The sequence below is a fragment of the Musa acuminata genome, chromosome BXJ1-5, assembly GCF_036884655.1.
Source record: "Musa acuminata AAA Group cultivar baxijiao chromosome BXJ1-5, Cavendish_Baxijiao_AAA, whole genome shotgun sequence".
In the NCBI taxonomy this organism is placed as follows: Eukaryota; Viridiplantae; Streptophyta; class Magnoliopsida; order Zingiberales; family Musaceae; genus Musa; species Musa acuminata.
In genome coordinates this window covers 11,974,382-11,988,566 of record NC_088331.1, presented here as the reverse complement: position 1 = coordinate 11,988,566, position 14,185 = coordinate 11,974,382, and the positions used below count along the sequence as shown (strand labels likewise).

General features: G+C 37.6%; 1 pseudogene; it reads left to right on the top strand.

The window, feature by feature from the left end:
• The first annotated feature begins 11,194 nt into the window (after positions 1-11,194).
• Positions 11,195-14,185, top strand: part of LOC135673895 (noroxomaritidine synthase 2-like) — a 96,707-nt pseudogene continuing 93,716 nt past the window's right edge.

The following is a 14,185-nucleotide window of genomic DNA, read 5'->3' as shown; positions in this document are numbered from 1 at the left end:
AAGTTTGAGTTTAAATTAAATTATTTTTTTACTCTAGTAATTTTTAAAAATGTAAGTTTATTCTTAATTATTTTTGATGATGTAAAAATTATTTTAGATATGAATAAATTATAAAAATTTAAATGATCCACGATTTATGATGATTAAAATGAACCTTAATTTATTTTAAATATATACGAAGAGACATCGACGTGTAGATGATACGAAGAAACAACACATACAGTGCTGCCCCCACCATGGGGGGGGGGGGGGGGGGAATAGGATAATATTTCAAAATGTCCACGGTGCTACTTGTTTTTGTTTTTTTCAAAATGCTCAGTACTACCGATATGCACACATCCACGAGGAGATGCTTGAAATAGGAGTGATTCAACCAAGTTGCAACCCCTATTTCTCATCGATGCTACTTGTATACAAGAAGGACGAAATTTGACAGATGTGTATTAACTATCAAGCTTTAAATGACATCATCGTCAAGAACAAGTACCCAATACGGATAAACTTCTTGATGAGTTAAAAAGAGCTCGAGTCTTCACGAAGTTGGACCTCCGATCCGGTTACCACCAAATTCGGGTATGTGAAGACGACATTCCTAAAATTGTATTCCGCACATATAACGACCATTATGAATTCTTGGTAATACCTTTTGGACTCACTAATGCTCATTCAACCTTCCAAAGTCTCATGAACAATATTTTTTGAAACTTTCTTTATAAATTTATGCTGGTATTTTTCGATGATATTCTCATTTACAAACCCTTCTCTTGAGACTCACTTTCAGCATTTACGAGTTGTTTTGACGATTCTTCGGGAGAATACTCTTTTTGTTAAGCAACCAAAGTATAGTTTTCTCTAGCAAAAAGTAGAGTACCTTAGGCACATAATATCAGAAGGAGTGGCGGTAGACCCAACAAAAATTGAAGCAATGCAAGGCTGGCTGAAACCTACAAATGTGAAATTACTACGTAGGTTCTTTGGACTAACAGGCTACTACCGAAAATTTGTTAAGGACTATGGGAAGATTAGCGCACCCCTCACTTTTCTACTGAAAACAGATGTCTTCCAATGGTCGGACAAAGCCTCTGCTGCCTTTGACAAACTTAAGGCAGCCATGATGACAATGCTCGTACTAACGCTACCTGACTTCGGTAAGACTTTTGTTATTGAAGCTGATGCCTCTGGAGTCAGAATTGGTGCTGTACTAATACAAGATGGCTACCCGCTCGCTTATACCAGTAAGGTGTTATGTCCTTCCCATCTCAAGATGACTATTTAGGACAAGAAGATGATTGCGATTGTGCATGTGGTGGCCAAGTGAAGACTATACTTGATCGGGCGATGCTTTCAAATTAAGGCCGACCATAAAAGCCTAAAAAATTTCTTAGAGCAGAAGATATCTTCCCCTGAGCAGCAAAAATGGGTAACAAAGCTTCTTGGATATGATTATGAAATAACTTACAAAAAGGGGAAAGAGAATATTATTGCAAATAGGCTTTCACAACTACCCGAGCAAGTTGAATTTTCGACCGTTTCACTTCCGACCAGCGACTTCGTTGAGAATATTAAGAGGGAATGGTAGGAAGATTCGGAGACTAGTAAGATCATAAAAAAATTGGAGGAAGCACCAGGCTTCGTGGCTCATTACAGTTGAGACATAAAGGATTGCGCTATAAGAGATGCATTGTGCTTGTGCCAAATTCTACTTGCATCTTCACGAGCAAATTTTGGATAGAGTTATTCCAGATGCAGGGCACTAAATTGAAAAGGAGTGTGACATATTACCCATAAACCGATGGCCAGACGGAAGTGATGAACAGGTGCTTGGAGATAGCCCAAAGCCATCCACCAAATATGACTATCCAAGGAGAACTCCAGACTCAGCCGAGTGCCATTATTGATCGACGGGTCGTGACTCGATGACGACGACCCACTACTGAAGTGCTAATAAAGTGGGCGAACTTACCAGCCGAAGGTGCCACTTGGGAGAACTATGATGACTTGAAGATCAAATTTCCAGAATTCATGAATTGTTAGCCTCGAGAATAAGGCTAATTTAAAGAGAGCGGGTCTGTTAGCACTCTAGCTAGGAGAGTTCTAATAGAGAGGAGCATTCATGTTAACCTACCTAGCTGACCCTTATTAAAGAGGTGAAGAGGCCAGCTAGGGTTAGGAGGTTATTTCTTAGAGAAGCATTAGGAGTTGTAAAGGAATAGGAGTCTTGAGTAGGAGTCTTATTAGGAGTTAGGGTTTAGAAGCCCTATAAATAGCTATGTATTCATCCTCTTTTAACAAGCAATAGATGAATTTTTTCTATAGCCTTTAAGCAGCAATTTGGAGGAAGGAACCCCTATAGAGTTCAAAGAAGGCCGATCCTCTAAAGAGATTAACCCCAAGCTTAGAATCTACAAGGGTTCTATCAACCTCCTAGGAGTTTGGGCGATAGTACCGCCCAAATTGGGCAGTGGTACTATCGGCCATAAATGGCTATCAAGTGGTGGTATCGCTAGAGTCTAATCTCTGAGGCTCTATCAGGTGATAGTACCACCAAATTAGGTGGTGGTACCGCCCAGTGTCAGAGTGTCAGGCGATAGTACCACCCAATACTGACAATGGTACTGCTAGTACCTCGAAAACTAGGGATGAGATTATTTTGGCTATAAATTTGAATCCATTTGAGGCCTATAAGAACCTCACTCATCCCAGCATAGAAAACACATCAACTGAGAGAAAAAAGAAAGGAAAACGATATTGTAATATTGTGAGAACTCCTCTCGTGTTGGGTGAAGTTTAAGAGAAGGGTGAGTGGTTGTAAATGTTATCTCCTAAACCTATAAAAAGGAGAAAAGAAGTATAAAAGTGTAGTTGATCTTCGTCCATTGAAAGAAGATCGGGTAGTAGTAGCCGGTGGCCTCGAGTGAAGAGGAATCGAGAGTGGACGTAAGTCACAACGACCAAACCACTATAAAACTTGATTTGCATTTCTGTTTTACTTTTCATTGTCATTCTCATATTGCAAACTGATTTACCTCCTTACTACTTTCACTATGCTTATGAATGCATTTTTAAATTAAATGCTTTCCGATATCGATTTTCATCGAATAAGAATTTTTCAAATCAACATGATTTTATCATAAGCAGTAATTCACCCCCCTACCCTCTCTTAGTGCCGACTTGATCCTAGCACTAGATTTAAAATTTCCAAACTTATAATTCTAGTATCAAAGAATGGAGTACTCATATAGGACATCCTTAGTGTCTCAAGTCTAGGGACCAAATACACCACTAGGACAACGAAATCGCTGTCTGACAATCAAGTATCATTAACCATTCGTATTTCGTGAGCAGATCAATCAGTAAACTTATTTTCCCATAAGCACTTGCACAATAGCCATAGTATCCCCACACGAGCAGCTATAAGACTACTGCCTCCATCATATGTATGGGTATATAGCATACTAGTTTATCTAGTTATCTCGATGTCCCTCTCGAGTAACCTATAACCGGGATTGTTTAGGATATGTGTTTAAAGGCGAATTGGTCTCATTATCATGATCTTATCATAATCTAATTCTTATTGTACAGATCCATGGACATCACAATATACATATGCATATATGCAACAAGCAATATAAAGTGATAAATGTTGAATCTCAGATTTTGATGATGAAATCAATTGGTCAATTGTTTGATCTAATCTATATGTTGAGAAAAGTATGCAGGATTAACTACAATAGCAGTAATACACAAAGCAAATGTTATGCCGGAGTCAAGATCAAGATTTCGTTGGGAGTTCGAGAGTTCGTCGGAACTCCGGACGTTCGTTAGAAGTTCTGTCGGAATTAACCGAGAAGTCTAGGAGCTTGCCAAAGAAGCTCATCGGAACTCGCCAAGAAGATCGTCGTGAAGTCTAGGAACTTGCTAAAAGTCCACTGGAACATTATCGAGAGATCATCGGAAGTACGTCAGAAGATCGTTGGAAGCTCGCTGGAAGAACAATTGACGAACCGGAACAAGAATGCTTTATTAAATTTCTTAATTATTGTATTTAGACCTTAAGTTGAGTTAGGATTGGGAGATAATCCCATTAACTCAGTTAGGGACCAACTAGGCCCTTAATAGGACTGAATTGGGCTGGATTGAATAGCCAATTCAGCACTTAAAGTCATGGCCAGCGGTGGCATCACCAAGGTCGGTAGTGGCACTGCTTGGGACTTAGTCTCCTAGATGTTCTACGTGGTGGTACCTGTTGAGAAAAAAACCTGTTAAAGCAGAATATTCTTTTCCCTCTTTGTGTATCAAAATGGGTTCCTCATCAAAATACCAACTTGGTATCCAAATGTAAATATCAACCGGCACAGCATAAACAATAGAGCAAAAATCAATCACATAATGAGACCAAATCTTTTAACGTGGAAAATCCAATGTGGGAAAAACCACGGGACCGTAGTCCACCTCAAATTTCTACTATTAATAGTAATGATAACAGGTTTATAATAGATCTTCTCTAGAATAACTAGAGGATCGGAATAACATCAAGATCATAGATCTTAGCTCAAGAATAGCATATCTTCATCAGATCTCCTCATAGAGAATTCTAGGTCTTACAAAGTAGATATAACAAGAAAATACCTTAGAGAGGGTAAAATGTAGATCAACACCGTTAGGATTGTAAATTTTGTTGCAAGGATTCTCCACATAAAATTTGGGTCAAAACTGACAACGTTTGGCCACCGATCGACAAGCAGAAAACTCAGAAACCTTACTTTCTCTCTCCTCTTTTCTCTGCACGCCGCCGCACTGTGCACGCTCACATGCACACATGCACGCTGTACTTACTAATTTTGCCCTTTCTCTCTCTCTTTTTAATTTATTTAATTTGGGCTCAAACAACCCAATTTGTCCAAGCCCACATATAGGCTGGACCTAACAATTCTTCCCCTCCAACTCATATGGTGGGCTGTACCAAGCCCGCTCTTCGCTTACATGCTTCAAGCTTCTCCTTAGGCAAAGACTTTGTCAACATATCTGATCCATTCTCATTAGTATGCACTTTTTCCAACTGTAATTCTTTAATCTCAAGCACATCACGAATCCAGTTATATCTCACATCAATATGCTTGGATCTAGAATGGTATGTTGAATTCTTGGAGAGGTGAATGACACTCTGACTATCACAGTAAACAGTATATCCTTCCTGTTTCACGCCTAATTCCTGTAGAAACTTTTTCATCCATAAAGTTTCCTTGCAAGCTTCAGTAATTGCTATGTATTCTACTTCTGTGGTTGATAGAGCAACACACTTCTGTAACTTAGACTGCTAAGAGACTGCTCCTCCTGCAAATGTCATCAAGAATCCCGAAGTGGACTTCCTAGAATCGGTATCACCTGCCATGTCTGCATTTGTGTAACCTTCTAACACAAGTTCATCACTGCTAAAATATAAACACAACCTGGAAGTACCTCTTAGATATCTTAATATCCATTTCACTACTGCCCAATGTTCTTTTCCAAGATTAGAGAGAAATCAGCTGACAACTCCAACTGCATAAGCTATATCTAGCCTAGTACAAACTATAGCATACATCAAACTACATACTGCAGATGAGTAAGACACTCTAGACATTTCTTCTTTTTCTTTTTCACTTGTAGGACATTATTTCGAACTAAGCTTGAAATGACCTATAAGTGGAGAACAAATTGCTTTGGCTTTACTCATGTTGAATCTTTCAAGAACCTTTTCAATGTAAGTCTCCTGAGATAGTCAAATCTTCCTTTTCTTCCTATCACGAAGAATCTTCATGCCAAGTATTTGTTTCACCGATCCCAAGTCTTTCATGGCAAAATACTTAGTTCTCTTTTAAGCTTTCCAATTTTTCCAATATTATGGCGAACAATCAGCATATCATCAACATATAGCAGTAAAATAATAAAATCATCATCTGAAAATTTCTTCATAAACACACAATGATCATATGTGATTCTATCATACCCTTGGCTCATCATAAAGGAATCAAACATTTTATACCACTGTCTAGGTGCCTGTTTGAGTCCATATAAGCTTTTCCTAAGCTTACACACCTTATTTTTTTTTCCCTTGACTTTGAAACCTTCTGGTTGCTCCATGTAAATTTCTTCTTCCAAATCACCATGAAGAAATGCTATTTTTATATCAAGTTGCTCAACTTCTAAATTCAAGCGGGCAGCCAAACTAAGAACAACTCGGATAGAGGATATTTTCACAACTGGAGAAAATATTTCTTCAAAGTCAATACCTTTCTTCTGACTGAATCTTTTCACAACTAGTCGTGCCTTGTATCTTTGTTGTGAGCTATTGTTTTCAGTCTTCAATTTGTAAACCCACTTATTCTTGAGAGCTTTCTTCTCTTTAGGCATCTTTACCAAGTCATAAGTGTGGTTCTCAAGCAAGGATCTCATCTCATCTTGCATGGCTTTAACCCACTCATTCTTATTCTCATGTAGAATAGCTTCTTGGTAAGTTTCTGGCTCTCCTTCTTGCATGGTTGTCGCTCTCTAGTGGATCTTCTCAATGGAATCTCAACTGGTGGTGGAGGTGCTTGTTTAGTTTGTTCAGTATCATCAATTGTAGGTGTATCATCACTGGTATTCTCACCACAATCTTCTTGTTAATCTCCCCCATGATCATCATGAACTACAAGTGAAGAAACTGGACCCAAACTCCAAAGAATATAAACAGAGGTTTCTGGCTTCTCAATATTATCACCATCATCAAACAATTGGTCTTCAAGAAACACAACATCTCTGCTTCTAATAATCTTTTTGTTCACTGGATCCTATAATCTGTACCCAAACTCTTCATGATCATATCCCAAGAAGATACATGCTTTTGCTTTACTATCAAGCTTGGACCTCTCATCTTTAGGAATATGAACAAATACTTTACACCCAAAGACTCTTAAATGATTATAAGATATATCTTTTTCTCTCCATACTCTCTCTGGAACATCATCTTTCAAATGAACTGATGGAGAAAGATTTATCAGATCAACTGTAGTTCTCATAGCCTCCCCAAAATGACTTGGTAACTTGGCGTGGGAAAGCATACACCTAATCATTTCTTCAATGGTTCTGTTCATCCTTTCTGCCATACAGTTCTAGGAAGATAAATTATAAATAATATTCACTAAATTTCTGATTCATGCTGCCATTGTGAATATTATTTTATTTAATATCATTTAGGACTAATTTCAAAATGTATTTTATAAATTATTGGTCCAAGTCACTTTGGTGAGACTAATACAAAAATATAAAATACAATCTAAAATGTCCTATAGATGATAAAACTTTTATTGTAATTCATATCACAAAAGTCTATCATTCTAAGCCACTTTAGTAGGTACAAGTTAGATAAAACTTAGGGAGATGAATTATAAATAATATTAATCAAATTTCTTTAATTTATGTTAAGTAGTTCAATAATAGAATAACAACCATAATAATTATTGAACATTAATGCTAAGTAGTTCAATAATAAAATAACAACCATAATAATTATTGAACATTAATGCTAAGCGGTTCAATAATAGAATAACAATCATAATAATTATTGAACATTAATGCTAAGTAGTTTAATAATAGAATAATAATCATAATAATTATTGAACATTTATCAGCAAAAGAAAACTCATATGATAATCATGATAACATATAAATCATGCCTTCATATGAAAGGTAAATATTATTTCATAATTTCAAATATATACATGTGAATAACTAAATAAATATCCAAGAACAATAATTGGATTTTATTTACCACATGTATAATCAATAATTCAAATGAGAAAATTATAAAATAAACCATAATTTATAGTTTTTTAATCAAAATTAAATCCAATCAAATAATCAAAACTATAATAATGATTAAATTTAATCATAATTATAATAAATCATATTTATCAATTTTATAATTGAAAATATAAACCAAATTTCTTAATTTCATAATGATAAAACTATAAATATTTGATAGGATATAAATTGAAAATATGCAATTTATGAAGGGGAGAACTGTAATTTGTCAAAAATTAGACCTGAGGGTAAAACTGTAAATATATTGACCGAACATAAACTAGAATTACGAAATTTGCAAAGGGCAGAACTATAATTTTGTAAAACTCTAGCCTCGAGGTCAAAACCATAATTATACCAAAAACCCTAATCTGCCTTGCCGCCGCCGCGTTGTCGTTACTCGCTCCTGGCCGTTCCTGTGGACGGCGCACATGGCTGGCCGCAGCTGTTGCTAGCATGCGGCCGCTGGGGCTACCTCTGCCCATGAGCGGCTGCTGCGGTGGTTCCTGCCCGCACGTGGTTGCCGCCTGTGCATGGCCTACCCACGTGTGGCCGTCGTCGGTGCGCGGTTGCCACGCCGCGGCGCTACATGTGCCACCTGTGCCCGCGCGCGACCGTTGCCACTACCTGCGCGCGGCTGCCGCGGTTCCTGCCTGCGCTTGGCCATCACCCTTCTGCAGGCACCGCGTTCATAGGCAGTGCGAGATTCCCGTGGTGCTGCCACCGCTCGCAAGCAAACTGTTGCCAGCGCACGACCGTGATGCGCGACTGTGGGGTGGTACATGGCCCTTCGTTGACAACGATCAATAGAGATGATCATCTCAATAACATCAATGATAGTAAACAATAAATTCATCAATCAAATATAAAATTATACATTACTCATAATCAATAATAGAGCAAATCATATAGAAAAAACAGATCAATAATATCCGACGAATCATCAGGCATCGTAATAAAAAATAATAAATTCAATATATTTGATCTTAAGAACTTGTCTCTGATACCAATTATTAGCATAAAATCTGTAATCATGCTATCTGTAATATCTGTAATGCGGAAAAACTTTTATGCCAAGATTGAAATCAAATAAATTGAATCTAACAATATTACGATGCGTACATTTCTTGTTATTCAGAAGAATAAACCTTACCTGATTTACAAACGCTCTATATTCGGATTAAAAAATCTTAATCTCTCGATTAGTGCTACTTAGATACACACTAAACCCTTAGAGGTCCTGTCTATTTATAGACGAGAGCAGAGGGTTTAGGATAAGTTATTAGAAGAGTTTTTCCCCTCAAGATTATTTCCTAAGGAATCCTAGACTCCTTTTTTATTGGCCAATAGCCATAATCAGAATCCAATAATATCTATAATATATCTTACTTAATTAAATAGGGTTATATAATCTTACAGTTATTTCAAAGCTCGACAAGGTCATCAAGAACAAAAAGCAGAGCAAGACGTCTTCCTTACCGATTTGGATCGAAGTATTTGTGGAGGTAAGAAGATGCAAGAGGCAAACAATTAAGCCTATCATAGAATCATGGGCTTTGATTCTAATGATAAGATGATTCAGATGCAACACTGTCGGTGGAGTATGCTCCATAAAAACTAACAACCTTTTATGGTTTGCATGGTGGACGGCAAAGCACAGGTTGCGGGTGGTGGACGATAACTAGTATGGTTTGCATTGTGGTGGACGGCAAAGCACAGGTTGCGGGTGGTGGACGATAACTAGTATGGTTTGCATTGTGGTGGACGGCAAAGTCAACAAGTTTTGCAAGGCTTACAACCTTTGGGGTTTGGATGGTGTTCCGAAGAGCCAAAACATGCATTAACATCTCTTACTTAATTATCATGTTTAGGGTTTAGTCACGTAACAATAGTAGTTGAGTGGTCCACTCCTCACGTACCAATAGCAGTTGGGTGGTCCACTCCTCCCATTGTCACTAGTACTCAATCAGCATTTCCTTTGTTGGATGTTGATCTGCATTAGCTATTGTCGATTTGGAGTAAAGATAATCACATACTAGTTGGGTGGGCATTAAGCTTTAACTATAGCATTGGAAGTCTCGCAACAACCACAAAAACAGTTGGGTGTGCGTATCTTCGTTTCATCATTTCTGATTTGATGCAAAGTAGTGTGTTTACATAGAACTGGAAAATCGAGTCAATCCCGAATTAAATCTAAATCAAATCCGATTCATCAATAATTTAGTCTAGAATAATATAAATTGAGAGGATATTCTTTTTAGATCAAACTGAATCGATTTTAATTTTAAAATACCAACTTAATCCAAATACCCTAAACACTCTAAAATATCTTTCCAAACTCTACGAGTTCACCACTCTTCCTTCGTCTTTGTGCTCTTCCTCCTATCTTATTATTGGCCTTACACTCTTGTCTCAAGTATAAACTCTATATTTTTTATAATTCTTCTGTGTTAATAATCCTTTTATTGACTTGTATAAATTTCTTTGTTGATTTATATACATCACTGTATATCTTCGTCAAAAAAACAAAGTCGTTATTCCTCTATAACATCTTTCAATAAAAAATAAAAATTACTTATGCATAGGTTCAATTATTTAGATTACATACAATGATATTTGTGATAGATTCAATTATTTCGATTACTTAGAATGATATTTGTGATATAAACATTTTAAAAATATAAGTCCAATTGGATCAAAATTCTAATTTGGTTCGATTAAACTGAACCGATTCATCAAATCCAATAGTACCATTTATTTGAAATATATATTTTTTAATTATTTAAAATTAAAAACTAGTTAATCGGTTAATAGAATCGGATTAACCGATTTTAAACTAGTTCAATTAAATAGATCCAAAATGATTTAGTTTCAAAAGTATCTTACTTTAATTGAATCCAATTATTTTTTAATTTAATTCAATAATGATTCGGTTCGAACCTTTTCAACACCACTAATGCAAAGACCTTCTCAGCGAGAGTAGATGCAAACAAAAACAAAATACATCTTGAACGAGGCTGTTGGCTAATTGACCGATGAGTTGCGATCCTTTGTCGACCTTCATATGACAATGAATGCACGGTGTGCATGGTGTTTCCGTTGAACTCGTCATGAAAGAATTGTACGCGTCTCGAGTTACCACACGACGTGGCTGAACCAGTACCTCCTCTTGGTGTGGACCGGATTGCAACATTCGGAACGAGTATAAGTGCAGTGGCTGCAGTCAGCGCCGGAGAGATCACCGTGCTGGTAGGCTTGACGTGTCTGTCGGTATGTCGTTTTCCCTCGCCGTCCCTTCCCAGCACCGATCGCCATATAGATACGGCATATCCTTCTGTAAACTGATAGCATGTCTTCTCCGACAGCAGCCATGGCCGGCAGTTGCTTCGCGGCTGCCAAGGCTTTCTTGCGATCGTACCCTGAGGTCCATCTCTTTATCGTCTGCTTCGTCTTCTTCTGCTACTTCGGCCAAGTCTTTCGGAGGTCGAGCGTCCCAGTGGATTGGCCGCTCGTCAGGTGCTCCCGGGGCTTCTGCTCAACCTCGACCACCTCCATGATTGGTGCACCGACCTCCTTAGGGTGGTCGGGTGCAACTTTTTCTTCCGCGGCCCATGGTTCTTGGGCATCGACTTCCTGTTCATTTACGTGATGGGATATAAAAAGATAAATAAACTTTTGTATACGAATAAATACAAGTAGGTCATAACATGTAGTGGAATTAAATGGAAGACTTGTCCAAAACCCATGCAACAATCTCAAGAGAATAATTGGGATATAAGGATTACGTCACTATGCACAATATCCAAATTTTTCCTAAGTAATTACAACAAGAATCTATTGTAGATCTAATCTAACTTGAGATGAGAACGTTGCTTGGATGATTAAGAATAGTCTCTCTACGTTGTCCTTATCTTCTTCCCTTTCCTTCTCTTGTTTTTCTATCATTTTCTCCTTTTTTTTTGAATCCTACTGTAGTTTTCTACCTCGTTACTGCAATTGTTTTTCCCTATTTTCACAGTCACTACACCCCCCTTATTAGATCTAGGGTTAGGTTAAAAAGTAACCTATAAGAGGAGAACCAACTAGCTTTGCATTGTTCAGAACCTTTCCAATACTTTCTCGATGTATTTTTCCTATGACAACCAAATCTTCTTATTTTTTCTATCACGGAAAATCTACATGCCCAATATTTGCTTTACTGGCCCCATGTCCTTCATTGCAAAAGACTCACTCGGTTCCTTCTTCAACTTGTCAATTATAGACATATCTTTCTCAAGAATAAGCATGTTATCAACATAAAATAAGAGAATAATAAAATCCTTACTAAACCATTTGATGTACACACAATGATCTGTAGCCGTTCTTTTATATCAATTTTCAATCATAAATGAATCAAACTTTTTGTATAATTGTCTTGAAGCTTGCTTCAGCCCATACAAGCTCTTCTTCAACTTGTAGACAAAATTCTCTTTACCTTTAACTTCAAAGCCTTCTGGTTGCTCCATATAAATTTCCTTATCCAAATCACCATGAAGGAAAGCTATCTTCACATCTAACTACTCAACTTTTAAGTCTCGGCTAGCAGCAATACCAAGAGCAACACGAATAGATTTTAACAAGGAGAAAAAATCTCTTCATAGTCAATATATTTCTTTTGACCAAAGCCTTTCACAACTAATCTAGCTTTGTACTTTGGTTGAGAACAATATTCTTAAGTCTTCAACTTAAAAACCCATTTGTTCTTCAAGGCCTTCATTCCCTTTGGTAGTTGCACTAAATTATATATGCAATTTTTCTATAGAGCATCCATCTTTTCCTACATAATAACTAATCATTTCATTTTCTGCTCACTTTCAATTGCTTCCTAGTAACTCACTGGTTCACCTGCATCAGTAAACATCACATACTCATCTATAGAGTATCTTCTGGAAGGTTGATGTTATCTAAAAGATCTTCTCAATTGAGGTTCTGCGGGAAGTTGCTCTCGAACTTCTTCTTGCTCAACATGTCCTGTAGGTAGATCAATATCAGGCTCTACACCATCTTCCTGTACATCTCCCCCATCACCCTGATATACTGGAGGAGTAATTGGGTCACAATCTGCTAATCCTTCTACAGAAGTCTTGGCTAGTGCCTTCTTCTTCAAATCCTCAAAGGTTTGATCCTCAAAGAAGACTACATATATACTTCTAAACACCTTATGCTTTTCTAGATCCCAAAGCATGTAACCAAACTGATCATGTGAGTAGCCAAGACAAATATATTCTTTAGTCTTACCATCTAGCTTGGACCTCATTGTTTAGAACATGTGCAAATGCATGACAACCAAACACTCTCAAATACCTATAGGAAACATATTTTCCTGACTATACATGCTCTACAACATCATCATCTAGGGTTGTACATGGTAACAAGTTAATCACAGTAACAACAGATTCAAAACCTCATCCTAAAACTTTTTGGGTAGCTTGGATTGTGAAAGCATACATCTGATCTTTTCCATGATGGTACAGTTCATCCTCTCTGCAATAGCATTATGCTGAGGTGTACTAGGAACCATCATCTCATGTTTGTTAGGAACGAGTCGACATTAAGAGGAGGGAGTGAATTAGTGCAGCGGTAAAATCACATCGGTTCTGAAAATTTCTTTCGTACGATAAAACCAATTTCGAAAGATGTTAACTTGAAAGCATATTTGTAAACGTATTAAAAGCAGTAAGCAAGTAAGGAGGTTTGTAATAATATAAATTGCACAAAAGAAAAGGCAAACTAGATTTTTATAGCAGTTCGGTCGTCGTGACCTATATATACTCCGTCGATTCCTCTTCCATCGAGGCCAACGGTATCCACTATCGATCTTCCTTTAATAGGTGAAGATCAACCTCCTTCTTACACCCCTCTTCTCCTTTTCATAGCTTTATGAGACAACCTTTATAAGCACACACTCCTCTCTAAATAGAATTCTAAGTTTAAGCTAGAGGAGGGGATTTCTCAAGAGATTTCTATAGTATTTTCTTACTTTTAAACTCTCTATGCTTGTGTTTATTAACCAGGGATGAGAGAGGGATTTATAGGCTTCAAGTTGATTCAAACTCAAGGCTTAAAAAGGTCTCATCCCAGGTTTCCTGGGTACTGGCGGTACCACCGTTATTCTTGGGTGGTATTACCGCTGTAGGATCTGCCATTGGGCGGTACCACCGCTTGACAGGGGTGGTACCACCGTTGGCAGCATTACTGTCGGCAATACCATTGCCTAGAGTACCTGCGGTGCTGTTCCCCAAGCGGTGCCACCGCCGGCCAGGGTTTTAGCACCCTGGTTGGGCCTTGAATCCGGCCCAAACCAGCCCAACTTCAGGCCCAA